The sequence below is a fragment of the Bemisia tabaci genome, unplaced genomic scaffold (genome assembly GCF_918797505.1).
Source record: "Bemisia tabaci unplaced genomic scaffold, PGI_BMITA_v3".
In the NCBI taxonomy this organism is placed as follows: Eukaryota; Metazoa; Arthropoda; class Insecta; order Hemiptera; family Aleyrodidae; genus Bemisia; species Bemisia tabaci.
In genome coordinates this window covers 234,276-247,367 of record NW_027311738.1, presented here as the reverse complement: position 1 = coordinate 247,367, position 13,092 = coordinate 234,276, and the positions used below count along the sequence as shown (strand labels likewise).

The 13,092-nt window shown below is 41.0% G+C and overlaps 1 protein-coding gene across 2 annotated transcripts in view; it reads left to right on the top strand.

Moving 5' to 3' along the window:
- Positions 1-13,092, top strand: part of LOC140225771 (uncharacterized) — a 111,633-nt gene that overhangs the window by 71,453 nt on the left and 27,088 nt on the right. The window contains exon 1 of one of the 2 annotated variants that reach the window (XM_072305680.1): positions 11,052-12,246. The exons of the other annotated variant lie outside the window; for it this stretch is intronic. The gene's annotated coding sequence lies outside the window, so the exon portion shown is untranslated. Of the gene's footprint in view, positions 1-11,051; positions 12,247-13,092 lie in introns of those variants that run through there. 2 annotated transcript variants of the gene reach the window in all.

Sequence of the window (13,092 nt, the reverse complement as noted above, 5' to 3'; positions counted from 1 at the left end):
ATAGGATCCCTCCATACCCCTTCTGTCTTCTTTGTCTATGGTTTTGTCTATCAATTTTGACACTCAGCCCGCTGGCTGCAGACAATTTCGTATTAAGAGTCAATTTAAACTCTCCAACCTGAAGACCCTTTATTAATGAGGGTTGACACATGTGGAATCTATTCCTGATTGGCTGCCGTATGCTAGGTTTCAATGGGGTCACAAATGGACACATGGATATAGAATAAGATAGGAACTGTGAACCAGTTTGAGTTTGCCCTGATAAAAATTGGCGATAAGAGCTGCGTTTCAAAATACCATAGGAATTCTTATAGCCGGCTAAAGAAGGTTACAGAAAATCATATAGCTGGTTGTAGAGTGCGGAGCAAATCATACGGCCGGGCTATACGAAGCGATAAAGCCGATAAAGCTGGGCTATAGTTCCTATCGCCGGGCTTTACACTTTATCGCCTGGCTGTTACTTTTTCGCCATCGATTATAAAAGACTATAAGAAATTGTGTAGAAATTCGTGTGCTTTAGAAATCATTAAGTTTGATACGGAACCACCTTAATATTTACAAAACATACATTATATTTTCCTTTAATACATATTTTTTTCATCAAACAAAATGAGAATAATCCATACAGGATGTGCAAACATCTCAAAATCATGAGTTGAATAACGCTGACTCCGCCAGATTAAATATTAGAGCCTAACACAAAGCGGAGCGGCGACGCAATGGCGCCTACAAACCTAACAGGGATCCCTGTTAGGTTTGTAGGCGCCAATGCGTGTTTCGCGCTGGCTGCTTGCCTACCACGGCGCTTGAAGCAACTATTTCACACCAGAGGTATTGCACAGTATCAAACGAAACTGAAGGCGCTCTAATATATTAGTAATGGCAGGCATCCATCAAAAGTACGGAGGTTTCCTCGCGCAATAAATCAAGATACTACGGCTCAAAAGGAGAGCAGTATTCCAAAAACTCACTAAGTCCTAGCGTCCGTAATTAGCAACGTTTAGCATACACTTTGTCGCCTGGCTGTTGCTTAATCGCCATCGGCTATAAAAGGCTATAAGAAATTGTGTAGCCGGCTATAGAAGCTATTGGAAATCTTACAGCCGGCTGTAGGTCTATGGTATTTTGGAACACAGATTCTACTGCCAATTTTTACCAGGGTGGTCATATTCTCCCTGTATCTTCTCTCCTCTACGTTCAGACATCTTCATGCTGCAACTTCTCTCGCAAACTGCGTTGTCTCGCCCCCTCTTACCTTCGCCCAAATGTATCAGAAAAGTTGCCAAAGTTAGAGACAAACGTGTGTACCTTTTTCTGAAAATAAACGTAGATACTTTACTCATAAGTAAGATAAAGACTGAGTTTTTTTAAATTTGACTCTCTTGCTCATAAAAATTCAACAGGAAAAGTGAGCATCTTGCAATATTTCAAACCATAAAGTCAAAGCATTATTGACAGCATGTCCGAATATCTCCCTTTCTCCGTCGTTAGCCGCCTTAGCTGCCTTTCAATTGCACTGTTCGTCGACGAGGTGATGTTCAAATCTACAAACCAAGCTAACAAACCCTTCACCATACTCTAATACTTTTTGCTAATCGATGACCTATCAAAAAATAACCGCTGTGCAGGTGTTGCGAATTTGAATACATCAGCATGAGCAAGCTGGACTAAATCTTCTTTAAAATCTTTTCCTCGGTTGAGTAAGGATCATCCCTAAATTATGTATTATGTTACCTTAAATTCGAGGTCTTCTAAAAAACCAAAAAACCTCCCCTCTGAGGAAGAGACGAATGGACGTTAACATTTGGTAATTATTAATGACGAAATTGACTCAAACTGTATATTAGGTGCTGCAAAAATTCAACTATTTTCTGGGGGAGGCCTCTGGAGCCCCTTACGCCCTCCCCCGTTCGAGCTGTCCGGCCCATGGCCCCCGTGGTTCCGAAATGACGCCCTTGCTGCCATGGTAACGAAAAACGCTGCCGTGATAGTGAAGAGAGCAGTAAGTGTCACATTTTCGAAATCGAGTTTCCTTCAAAATTCGTCTAAATTCTTTCAGATGAAATCACTGAAATTGCTAAAACAGCGAAATTCATCTTAATTTTATCAAAACGAGACATATGAAAAAGCCGTAAGTGCGCAAAAAATGACGTAGTTTTAGGCAAGACAGCAGTAAGTGACACTGACTCTCCAGAGAGCCAATGAAAGCAGTGCTTTCAGGTAAAGTGCCGCCCTCTTCTGACAATTTCTAACTTGAAAATGTGTTTGTTGTGTGTCCAAAACGCAACCATGAAAGCATGCAAAAGATAGCACTTACGGCTGTCTTGCCTAACAATAACCTAGCATGAAAATGAAAAATGCCTTTTTTATGTAATTGAAATGAAATCAGTCGATTCTTAATCATCAAAATCGATTTCTTGGAGTCTTTCGGACATTCAGTGGCAATTTGACAAAGAACGGCTTCCTTCAATAAAATTTTCCGGTCAGAAGCTTCTGAGACTGTTTTCTCAAAACTTCATTTTTGAACTCACTGCTCTCTTCGCTATCACGGCAGAACGCCGTATGAACCTTTAGGCGTTGCCAAGTTTCCTTTGATAAAGCACGAATAGTGGGAACTTATGAATATTTTTCTTCCAATTTTTCAGATAATTTTGTTCGCAATTTCACCCACAGTTCCTGAAAATTCCAAGGAATAATATTCATAACTTTCCTCAAAAATAAACATTTTACCGAAGGATATTTGGCAACTCTCGAATGTTCATACGGCGTTCCTCCTTATAGCACGGCAGCCTGCGGGCCGATTATTGAATTTGGTAGACAAAGCTATAGACAAAGATGACGAAAGGGATGTGGAGGGAACCTATTGGTGGAAGTTGGTGGTTGCAATGGACAACTAGGCGGTAGGTAATAGACTAACTAACGGCAATCCACGAGAAACCCGACAGTTAGTCCATCATTTTCTCCCTTAGTCTAAAGGAACCACACATTTCAACCAATAGGATCGCTCCATACCCCCTATGTCTTCTTTGTCTATCATTTTGTCTATCACTTTGTCTATAAATTTCAATAATCAGCCCACAGCGGGCCGATTATTGAAACGAATAGACAAAGCTATAGACAAAGAGGACATAGGGAGTATGGAGCGATCCTATCGGTTGACATGGTTGGATTCCTATCGACGAAGGAAGAAAATCATGGACTAGTCGTCGGGTCTTTGGTGGGTTGCCGTTAGTTAGTCCATTACCTAGCTCCTATGTCCATTGCCACTACCCGCTTCCACCTATAGGATCCCTCTGAATTCCTTTTGTCGTCTTTGTCTATAGCTTTGTCTATCAGTTTCAATAATCGGCCCACAGGTCATGGTATCATTGTCAGGATTTTGAAGCAAGCTAGGTCGAAACGCCTGTAGCCGCGTCAAGAAGCGGGCAACCACGGTGGAAAGCGCACCTCCGGCCCAACTCCCCGCAGAGCGACACCATTTAATTGGCCCAGATGCGGGATGCGGCTGAGCCCGGGTTCCGTTACTATTGTTCGACAAAACCGCAGCCGTAGCCGTAGCGCGGAGCCTCCTCTTGGAAATCTAATTGCAAATTGCAGCTCCCCGCATTGTTTACCTTCTTCGCCCCGGAGACACGGCACGTACGACGCGCGCCGCTTTGTCAACAGCCCGCTACGTGCAACTTCGGCGAGTAATTGAATAAACGTTGCCATGTCAGGGGAGGGGGTGGGAGGGCGCGCCTAAATTGCATATTTAAACGGGGTGGGGGGGAGGGCATGTCAGGGGCCTTGCGCATTCCGAGGATGCACCAGCCCTTTATTAAGGATCCTCCGATAAGTTGCGAAATGGGCCTGACCTCCTAAACTTTTTCGGGTTAATGACACCGAGGGGCCGACCGTGAATGACGCGAAAGTACCAAAGGAAATGGAGGGTTATCAGGGGAAACAGACAATGGAGATGTTGCATGTGTGAGGAATTTGCGATTTCACCGTTGATTCTGATGTAAAAGTTCGCGAGAAGCACGATGGTGCCACTGGTTTTCTCTGGAATCAACTCCCAAGCTCAAAAAAAGCTCTCAAGTTGAGGCCAAAATGGAGGAGATAGCCCACGCTATCCCGAGAGTCCATTTCTACATCAAGACAAACTATCCATGCAAAGATAGGGAGCAAATACATTGACAGGGCTGCCTCTTCATTTGGGGACTCTAAAACTGAAAACACGGCTTCACTGCTAATGTATTTGCTCCCATATGGCTTCACTTTGAGAGCTTTTTTTGAGCTTGGGAGATGATTTCAGAGAAAACCAGTGGCACCATCGTGTATCTCGCGAACTTTCACAGAAGAATCATCAGTCAAATCGCAAATCCCTCACACATGCAACATTTCTATTGGGAGGGAGGGTCAAGTAGCTTTCTGAATGATCAAAAATTAATATTTCCGGTGTTCTTAATCCTCTCTATTCCAATAAAATCATTTTTTTAGACGCCCGATGGACAGGGTAAGGAAGGGAAGTAAGAAGAGTAAGGAAGCGGCCTTTGAGGGCCCACAGTGCCCGGGGGTTGGACCGCGTAGCGCCTAGTATGATTATAACTGTAATGATAGTGGCAAACTTTATAATTTTAATATTATTGATTATTTGATAAACTCAATTCCATGTGTTCGAACTGTGTTTGCTGCTCGTAGCCTGAAAAGTTTGATTTTGTCAGGGGTTAAATAGGAAGAATAAAGTGCAATTCACTACATTTTGTTTATACAATTAGTTAGACTTACAATTCTTTGAAAGAGGGTGTTTGGCAACTTTTGAATCATGGTTCATTTTTCCATCATTTCTTTGAGCAGTTTTAAGGGTTGGTATTTTGCCTAAGATGAAAACCAAAGCGGGAGCCTAAGAAACGCTCCAATGCCAAATTAAACATTTTTCAGTAACAGATGCAGTCAAAATTGAAAGTCCTCTTCAACTAGTTATTTCGTGAGCCTTCAATCTTGTAGGATACTGTGCAACGCCTCTGACGCGAAATAGTTGCTTACAGCGTTGCGGCGCGGCAGGCATTCAGCGTGACTCGCGCATAGGCGCCTACAAACCTAACGGGATACTTCACGCGTTGCGCAATGCGTGAAGTATCCCGTTAGGTTTGTGGGCGCCAGTGTGCGTTCTACGCTGCTGACACGCCGCTCCGCTCTGTGTTAGGATCTAATATTTAAACTCGCGGAGTCAGCGTTTTTCAATCAATGATTTTGAAATGTTTGCACTCTCTGGTCTGCATTGATTATTCCCTTTTAAACTGATAAAAAAGAAATATGTACTACTGGAAAATATAATGTGTTTTTTGTAAATATAATAGTGGTTCCGTGTCAAATTTAATGCTTTCCAAAGCATTCAAATTTATTATTTTATGTTTTGGGCTTTTACTGTGCTGCAGCGTGGTGTAAGCGCAACTAAACGCTCAAAATTGGACGTATTTGACTCAAGGAGGTCGATGTACAAATAAGTTAAAAACAAAAAATTGCGTGCTGTGGGCGTAAAAACTGTGGACGAAATAAGTCTAAGGACGTAAAAAAAGTGGACATAAAGTCCGTGTACCACGTCGAGCTTATTTGGTGAGGAAGTACATATGATAGGTAATTGTTTATTTCCTCACACTGCCGGCTGATAATTTAAATCTATAGACAAAGCTATAGACGAAGAAGACAAAAGAAGAATCGATCGATCCCATTGTTTGAAGCGTATGGTCTCTATAAACCATAGGGAAAATGATGGACTAACCCTATAGTCTCTCTTAGGTTGTCGCTCGTTGGTCTATTATTTACCCCGTTGTCCGTTGCAACCACTCATTCCCACCAATACGATCTCTCCATTTTCCCCTCGTCTTCTTTGCCTATCAATTTCAATTATCATTTCGTTGCTGTCGGGTGGTTCAATGCTCCACACACAGTCTCCACTCCCCATTCGAATGAATGAAAACTAAATCGGTCCTTAAAATAGATAGGTGCTTTACAATAGGTCGTTTACAATTCAACCCTTTTATCAGACACTTTATTTATCAAGATTGGCAAGTTGATCAATTCTAAAATTGCATTTTAGTGTTATTATTTAACTATGAATAAAATATGAAAGTTTGCTTTTTTCAACTAATCACGAGGATATTAGCGTTTTATATTTTGTTTTTGGTGTTTGGAGAGGATTAATTGGAACTTCTTTCAGAATAAGGAGCTTCTTCTTAATAAGATCAAAGTATACTTTAGTTCGGCTCGATGACGTCAAATTTCACTTGTTCGCGAAAACCCCGAAAGCACGAGCCGGGTAATAAGAATACCTCGCGGACAATGGAGCCGGTCTCGCATCTCGGAAGCGTTGATGGAAATAAAAAGCGAAGGGGAATTGAATTAATGACCAGTTACACGTCCGAGTGGAAGTGGGCGGATAATTCCATAAGCGAGTAGAGCGGTTAATGACTCCGGCTGATGGGTTTATTAAAACTCATTTTCCCGGGCAGATTTGGGCGACCAGTCCGCCCACGTGCACTCGCAGTTTAATCCTCTCTGCATGCTCCATTCTGCCGTGCTAAGGAAGAACGCCGTCTGAACATTCGAGAGTTGCCAAATCTCCTCCGATAAAATGTTTATTATTGAGGAAAATTATCAATATTTTTCCTTGAAATTTTCGGACGTTTTGGATCAAATTACAAACAAAATTACCTGAGAAATTGGAAGGAAAATATTTACAAATTTTTTTGAAAATTGGGGATTTGTGATGGGAAATTTGGCAACACCTGAAGGTTCATACGGCGTTTTTCCTTAGTACGGCAGTATTCCTCTTCGCACCTTACCCGGCTCACCCGGCCTGACTCTCCTTAGCCGTAATCATTTTACGGCCCGCGGTGCACAGTGGATCCAGTCAATAAGAGAGGTCGCACATAAGTTGTAAACTTCAAAAGCCGTTCAATCAAACTCCGTTTATACAAAACTTTGAGGTTTTAAAAATGGTTCCATTTGTTTCCTCGTGAGATTTGCTTCTCGAAGCACCCCTCACTGAAAAAAAATTCTCGGCGTTTTTACTAAGGTCCGTTGGTACCTTTACCATCTCGCTTTTTTTACCAATTATTATGGGTAATTTTACCATGACAGACTAGTAAATAAACTTACCTAAAAACCGGTATTTTTACTGTTTTTTTTCAGGTAAGAATACCACTTTTATTGGTAATCAATTCCCGGTAACTTTGCCATTTTATCTCGGTAATTATACCATAGTCGATAAAAAATATTGGCGTTCTTACCAAGGTCCAGTAAAATTACCGAGAAAGTTCAATAATTTTACCGAGGTTTCTCGGTAAAATTACCAATTTCATAAATGGTAATTTTACCAAGAAAAAACTGGGATCAAATAGAACCCTGAATTCTTGATAATTTTACCCTTCTCTTAGTAAATACACCGTGATTTTTTTTCCAGTGCTTGCTATATGAAATGTGACAGAAAAAAAAAAATCAAAATTTGCGGTTTTAGTCAAAAATGTCATGTCCGACCTCTCTAATTGACTCGATCCACTGTGCGGCGTGCGCATGTGCTAATCCACGCACGCCTCAGCTTCTCCGCACCGAGCTACAATGTATTCTCGGGTCATAAAGCTGCCTTTCCTTGGTTTTTTCCCAATGCAAATAATCTTTCTATTGTTCCAAATTTTCCTATTGCACCAGCAACCTGATTGTTGAAATTTTGTGTTCGTCGAGTAATCATAGATGGCATAGGTTTTAGGTGGAGTGTGATTGGTCGGCTATGTCTTATCACTGCTTTATCGTGCCTTTGTCACGTGGAATGGACAACATACTGTCAAAAACTTAAGAGGTGCCTTTAGCTTGTCATGAGTTCCCTCAACATAGGCACGACAAAGCAGTGATAAGACATAGCCAACCAATCACACTCTGCCTTTTAACCTGTGTCATCTATGTCTACCCGATAAACACAAAATTTTAACAGTCAGGCTGCAGGTCTCTCTTCAACAGCTTTAAAATATGACAAGAAGTCTGCGGCGCACACTGGACCGAGTCAGTAGGAGAAGGTGGACAAAATCTGGAAACTTTTGAAAGCTTATATCTTCAAAAATATGAAATGGTTTTGGTTTTTCCGTAAAATTTCATTCCAGAGACACCCTTTGAAATTGAATTCTTGACGGAATGAACATAAAAATTTGAAATTTTAGCCCAAAATTTCATGGCCAACCTTTTCTATTACTTGGTGCCGCTGTGCAGCGTCACAAACGGGAAAATGCTCTCGCACTTTCGCCATCGAGACACATAATATATCTGCGGGAAAACTAATTTTAAATACGTTGTTTTTAAACTGAGCCAGAAACCTTAGCTACTAACTGCAAAACCTAGTCCAGTTTCCTACTGGACCGAGACCAACCTCCAACGCGTGGCTCTCAAGAGGACAAGAGCAGCACAGCTACGCAAATATATACGTCAACGGGGACACTTGTTATTCAAACCGTAATAATAAGGGTGTTCCGATAACGAGCACGAATTATGATGTTCAGCATTTCGGTGGGGTCATCATAGCCGATCTGCGAATCGATTACGCTGTCGATTCATCAGTTATTAACCTTTGACGGCAAGCAAGTAATGAACTTGAACCATCAATGATGATGTACGAGCTTTCCCCGAGCTTCAGAGTGTCGAGCCTGGGAGAGCGAGAGGGCGAGGGTGGTGAGGGAACGGGTAAAAAGTGTAACAGCGGCTCTGCGACATGCTTACTTGTCAGCTCTACCGTAAAACTTGGGTTTCGACAGCGTGTTTGATATGAAATTGAAAGATTTCTTACGAAATTTGGGAACGCCGCTGCAGCGGTCGCGGAAAACTCGGAAATGTTGGCTTTGGGCCACCGCGTCTGAAATCGTCGCCGTTCTGGCCGAAGAGCGTACTTCAATTTTCACATGAGCCCTGTTCTCCGTATAACTCTATGCTCCCCAGGGCTCTTATGGAAATAGGGATACGCCCTTTTGCAAAGGGGCGACGAAATATGCCACAGTAACAGTGTTTGAGATGACCCAAGGTCGCGGAGTCGGAATCCAACCCGCGGTTGTTGCATGATCTCCGTCTGATGCGATTTTGATGCACTTTTATTATTACTGTTTCGGTCGAAAAGGATCTACAGCTTTTTCGAGAGAATTCGATAGTAGGTCGATCAATTGATACTTAAGGGCTTTTAAATTTCTCATATATCCCTGAAAGGTACATTACGTTCCACGTAATTTTCCAAGTTATACTCTGATGCAAATATTAATGTATATGTTCAAAATTTGATCGAGAGTTTACTGTTAAGTAGACTCGGAAGTGAGGTCTGCGAATCTCGCAAATTGAAGTGTCCGTTTCATTGTCAGCGTATGTGCTTCGCAGGAATTTTTTTCATAAATATCTTAAAATCCAGAAATCATCAATCTATCGACCAGTGGCGTGTCGTGCTTTGCGATGTATCGATTGATCTGCTATTTAAACCCATAGAAAAAATTGATATACAGGGTGTTCACAAAGAAAACTTTGATAACCGATTCTTCACCACAGCTTCAAGGAGGGAAATATCGAAAATCGATCATTTAAGACACGCAACTGCTATCGACCCATCTTTGATTGCTTCTTGGAAACGTTTTAGTGCGATCGATCGATTGATAATGTTTAGAATTTACAACTCTTTTCTTGCAAATATTTCTGGAAGTTGCATTCCACTGTCGTCTTTAGCCCACTGCATTTTGATTTGCAAAATTCGCTCAGACCGGACTTTCAGAGTCATTTTTTTCTTTTAAAACATATACGCCCGATTGAATTTTGTACCTATTAATATTCAGGACTGAGTTACAGAAACATAACATAGTCTAAAAAGACGTTTGAAAATATATAGTAAAATATAGAAATTATCATTCGAATGATTGGCAATAGAATTTTTTTAGAAAATACTGTAGACAAGCGCACATTAAAAATGTGACTTTTCAAGAATGTCAGTTAGAGTATGAATTCAAAAATTTTTCAAATCCATGACTTCTGAAGCTAACACCCTTCAGAATCATCAAAGTATGCGATCCTTTTTAATCACAAATGTTGTTATTTGTCGGAAATGAAATTTAGCTCTAATTATTCAAATATTTGCTATTTTATGAAACACAACTGACAAATTTTGATTCGTCCGGTCTTCATCAAAGGGCCCGAGGGGCACCAAACAACTTTAAAAGTGACGTGCTACTCTACAGGGATCCATCATTATTTCTTAAGTCTACCGTTAAGATCGTTTACAAAGTCTGAAAACTGGCAACCAGGAGACAATCCAAAGTCTAAGGTCGGAAAACATCTGTTTCGCAAAAACCGAGTCGCAAGTTCTGCAACGTCGGTTTATCAGCGATATTCGGCTGTCTGCAAGTGTCATTTTTAATCCATTTAACCGTAAAATTTTGAGCTGAAACTTAACGCTCCTCTTCTCTGACCTACGTCAACTGTTTTGCGACAAATACTGAAAGTGATCATTTTGACACGGATCTCTTATTTTAGCTCGCGTGAAATTCACCTGTGCGGTGAAGGGCAGTTCTTTTTGATGCCCTTGCGACGCGAATGGGATAAAATTTGATGGTGTAACTTCAAAACCATGTATCTCGGTTCGCGACGTTGCAGACTTCTTGTCATGTGTCATTTTTTAAATAAAGCGCTTCTAAACGTCAATTCTTAAAAACTCCAGTGATTATTCCTCCTCGTACGAAGTAAATTGTGAAAAAATTTTGAGAAATGATGCCGATTCGTCCTCTATCAAAAAAATAAAATAGGAGCGAACTTTTTCAAACACCGAGAACGAGGTACGTGGCGTGGGGATTTCGCCATCGAATTGTATTTTCCCAGGTATACGGTACCATCCTGCATATGCGGCGAATGAAGAATGATTCCTGTGTCAATACTACTTTTTGGTCGGGTTTATCGAAAATGCTGAAATATTTTGGACGGTAATTAAAAATTCTTCCGGAAAGAAACGCAACAGGACGGAGCGGTCTCGCGGAAATTGTAACTGGGACCCGTTGATATTAGTGGGTGAATCGTTTCCTGCGATACATGTTTAATGAAGTTTAAAAAGTGTCGCACGTGAAGTCAAAGAAGGGGCGTCCTTGGATAATGAAAAGTTTTTTCCGAAGTTCTCGTCTATCTCTGCGGTGAACACTCAATGCGGGACGCACAGGCGAAAATCGCCTTCAATCTAATGTGTCTGCAACCCCACGACAGCAGTGGCTGAATAGTTATCGCCAAGGAATTTCAGGGGCTTCTCGAAGGACACGGGTTTCAAGACAAGTTTATGCGGCAGATTTTAAGTTTCTTTCGTATTTTTTCCCTGCACGAACTGGGAATTTACGAAAATTCTATTAAGCTATATTTTATTTTTATGCGCTCTTAAGATGTTAATTGTTTTCAATTCTATTGAGAATTTCTGACACCCAAGAGGCGATTGCGGAACAAGTTCCGGCTCGATAATCACTAAACTGTCTTGATATTAATATGAAAAGTTCACCTTATTGTAGTAAATTCGAACGGTTTGTAATAAATTTCCCGGGGATCATTCATATTTCTAATTTTTATTAAAATTGAGATCTAAAGTCGCCCATCGAACACATTGAAAAACGTAGCTTCTGATGAAATGAGTTTAAAATTACCGCATAATTTTCAATCTGCCTCAGATTTGAAATAAAGTTAATCATATTATTTCCTGCAAAACAGCTAGCATTTTCGTTAAAAGCTGATTTTTTTACTTGTTTTAGTAGAGAAAAACAATGGAACTCGCCGTATTTGACAACACTTTTGCTTTTTATCATACCATTCAAGATTACACAACCATGTCTCATCCTAACTGCCCCCTCCTCACCCCATCTGAATGCCGAGATGAGGCTGGCGGTATTAATGAACCTCATTTAGCTATATGAATTTTTATGACTTTTTGTTCATTCTTCCGTAACAATAATTACTGTTTATCGCATCGGCATAGGAACTTAAGAGACGACTCAACTAAGAAAGCGGGTCTCTTGGAGCCACCATCTCAAATCCTTGCTCATTATATATTCACCCATAATTTTTGCATCTTCAGAAAAAAAATTGTGACAAATAAAAAAATCCCACATCCCATTTGGTGCGCTATGGAGTTGATTTGAGAGTGTTTGATGGTCCCATCGTGATTTTTGTGCAATTTTACGTGTTGGAAGCCTATTGAACCAGCTGTAGCCATTGCGTGTAATTGTGGGTAACTTCCCGAGCTATCGGACAATTTCTTCTGTTTTTTACCGCACATTGAGCAGCAAATTGTTTTGACGGTAAAACTGCAAAAAATGTGTGTATAACACAAATTTCCTTCATTCTATCTGCTACCAAGAGGAAACTCTTGAAATGGTTCCACGGTATCTCGTCAAATTTTTGTGCACTTTTTAGGTTAACTTTTCTGCTTTCCTCTTTACATTTTGTCTCCGGGCTAGCATATAAAAAACCTTTAACGCGGGGGCGATATTGTTGAGCGCACAGGCCATGAAGAGGCCTTGTAATGTTACTGAGGCCGTAATTGTCCTCGTAGTTTTATCATTCTCCGATCTCGCACAGTTTTATTACGAGTTCGTGTGACTACGAGTGCCGCAAAATTTTACCCGACAAACCGCCGCGTTTTACTCAGAATCAGGCTCCGGAGCTCTGATATCAGGAGACTCAATCCAGTGGCGTGGCGTGCTTTGCGATATATCGATTGTTCTGTCATTTAAACCTATGGGAAAGGATCGATAAACAGGGTGTTCACAGCGAACACTTTAATAATCGATTCTTTACCATAGGTTTAAATGGTAGAACAATCGATACATCGCAATTCACGCCACGCCACTGACTCAATCGCATCACTCGCGCGTCTGAAAGCGATCGGAATGATCAAAGACCTCAATCAAGAGCTCAACCCCATTCACGGATGAGATGAGATGTTTCTTTTACTAACGTATTTGAATCAGTAGTTGTTTTCAAAAGGGAACAGATCCGTTCCTCGTTGAGTCCTAATTAGCATGTCCTTTTACGCAAACCAAAGCTCATGCAAAAATGGACACGTTTCCT